The sequence below is a fragment of the Gymnodraco acuticeps genome, unplaced genomic scaffold (assembly GCF_902827175.1).
Source record: "Gymnodraco acuticeps unplaced genomic scaffold, fGymAcu1.1, whole genome shotgun sequence".
NCBI lineage: Eukaryota > Metazoa > Chordata > Actinopteri > Perciformes > Bathydraconidae > Gymnodraco > Gymnodraco acuticeps.
Window position 1 is genome coordinate 299,446 of NW_022991995.1, and position 3,084 is coordinate 302,529.

The following is a 3,084-nucleotide window of genomic DNA, read 5'->3' on the forward strand; positions in this document are numbered from 1 at the left end:
GGAAAGTAAGGGGAGTTGTCAGGGGACTCTACCCGCATTATGATGCACTATTTTGGGATACTTTTTTCACTTTCATGCATCTTTCCATGGATGACTTATTGTATTTATTTAACTTTTTGGTCAATTTCACCCAGTTTTGGCTCCCGCCTTGCCTGGAGGATAGGACCGAGAGATGACAGGGATCTCTGCCCGCCTAACGAGTGCCTAAATGGGACACCTTTCGCACGATGATGCAAATGGAAAACACAATGTTTTGAAAATAAACTGGAGAGATTTGACATGGGGTCTTTCTAGTTCGCTGAGTGCAACTTTCTTCTTTTCACCTATCCTTCTTTGTCGCCCCCGGTTCTATACATTCTACTGGTGACACTTCCCGGTACCGAAATGCTCAGGCATACAAAGAGGATGGCGATCGGTTGTCCTATCTGTAATAGTCCCTACCGCGCCCTGAGCAAGCACCTGCAGAGGAACCATAGTGTGCGTAATTTAGTTGAAAGAAGAATTCTGCTGTTGTTGGCGAAAGGACGGACAAACATTAGGCTCCATCCCTGCACCATTGCAGGATGCGAGTACATCGGGACAAGGCTGGACCGCCACTTGTACAGAGACCATGTTGAGCTTCCCGGGAGGAAATACATGTGGTTGTAACTAAACTAAAAATGAAAGTGGCCAAGAAGGAGCTTCATGAACTCAGATTGACAAACCCCACAGTAGCAATGATTACCTCTTGGGATGTGGACACTGTGGGTGATGATGTCCTGTCACAACCTCCACCCTTGTCCCCAGTGATTGAATGTGACAACCCGGACTGTAAGGAATGGAGGATGGATGCAAACACAATGAGGGCTCAGAGGGACAGATATGCTGCTGAGGTGAAATCCCTGCGCTGCATGCTGCAGCAGAGGATAAAACGTAACCGACAGAGGAGGAACCAGAGGGCCGAGGACATGCTTGGGTTCGATGAAGAGGATGGGGAGGACCAAGAGCGGGTGTTTCTAAGGAAAGGACCCCGAACAGAGTCAACACCAAAGAGGCTGTCCAAGTCCAAAGGTCCCTCCTGCAGGAAGTCCCCCATTGCCTCTCACACACCTGTATCCAGCTCCTCAGAACCTGCATCCATAGATACCGAGGCCTCGTCATCCTCCCCTCCCATACATTCCCCCTGGTTCAGCGGCAGGGGCCGGGGGAATCGAATGCGGGACATAACATTCCCACGCATCATGGAGAAGTATCTGCAAGGCTACCGGGACCATTATGAGGGCATCGACCCAACAGTGAGGCTCCAAGAAAACGCAGTCTCCAAAATAAGCAGAGTGAAATCATTCCTAAGCTTCATGGCACACGGTTTCAATCGCCTGTCTGACTGGCTCTTTTTGAGGGATCTGAAGAGGATACGTGGGTGGTCCCTGAGCCTGATAAAGTCAAGCCTACAGGTCACGACATCTGACTTCTATATCAAAAATATATCGCACTTTCTCAAGTACATGAGGAAACACCATGCAAGGGGAGCAGGCTCAACCACAATGACATGATTTTAATCACACGGGAAGTTGCTGCCATCCTGAAGTCCATGAGAAAGAAGGTGGTTATCCACCAGATGCAGGTGAAGCGGGACAAGATGGAAGGTCTGCCAAGCCATAAGACATCATGGCATGTTTGACTGCGGCCAAAACTCGCATCCCTCAGCTCCTGGACGTGATGACCAGCAATCCGACTAACGCAACCCGATACTGCTCTATGGGTACATGACCCTCAATTCGAGCTGCATTTATGGGCACCGTCCGGGGGTCTACTCCAACATGACCAACGCCGAGGTCCGAAAGGCGGAGACAACTGGCACTGCCTTTGGCTACCTCATCCACGTGAGTGAGCTATTACAAAATGTGTTTATTCTGGCAGTGATACACATGTTGTGCATGATTGATACTTGTATTGACGCTATCTAACTCTGTCATAACAGGTAAGCAACCACAAGACGGCCAACGCGTTCGGGGAAGCGCAGCTGTACCTCACCATAGAAGAATTTGGATGGATGAAGAGGTGGCTGGAAATCAAGGGGACGCTGACCGGCACCAACAACCGCTACTTCCTCTGCACAGTGGGGAAGAACCCATCGAGGAACCTTGCCTCCTTCCTGAGGTTGGCATGGGCTGATGTGGGACTAAAAGGTCCCATTAACTTCACCGACCTCCGCACAGTCCACGCCGATAATGCGAAGAGGTTTCAGGACATAGGCAACCGCCAAAGAGTGAGTGATTTCATGTGTCACAACACTGCAACTGCAGACACATTTTATGCCAAGAATCCTTCTTTGAAGGAGGCTGCAGACATACGGCTGCTCTTCACAGAGTCACTGCAAGCAGCGGCAGCAGCAGCATCAGGGGGGAGTGAAGACAATTTGGGGGACATTGACATCCACAGTGACCGTGACAGCTCTGGAGAGGAGCATAGCCCCACTCCCTACCAACACTCCCCCGATACCGAGACGTCGGATGAAGAATTCTACAAAAACTTCAACGCTTGGAGAGCGGCGAAGAGGGAACAGTCAATGGCCGAACACAGTCCCTCAGACACGGGTGAAGAGAGGGTGCCAGCCTCTGCACCAACTTCACCCGATACGGACAATGTTGCCAGTGACCAACTTGTAAATATGCAATGTTTTGTTGTACTCAGTCCCCTTGAGCTGGATGAGTGAATAATGTTATAATGTAATAAAGTGTCAATGTATATATTTCTGTAAATAAAGTTTGTTAAAATTACTTAATTTGTCCTCATTTGTATAACCCAATATGGGTGTTTCCCCTTTAAGATCCCCAGGGGCACGAGGTTCTGGTGGTGTGCATGAAGGGGTTTAGTCCGCGTGAGGAGTGCTCAAGTGTGGGAGGATGTGTAAGGCAGAGGAGGGTAAAAAAGTGAAAGTGTGAACCTCCAGCAGGGCAGGTGGTGCTGCTGTGAATAAGGCCGACTATGGATGCCGATGTGCGGACGGTAAAGCACCGCAAAATACACCACCTTTAAGTGTTACCAGGGCCATGAGAACATCCTCCACAGGAGGGTGGGTGGTGCTGCTGTGAATAAGGCCGA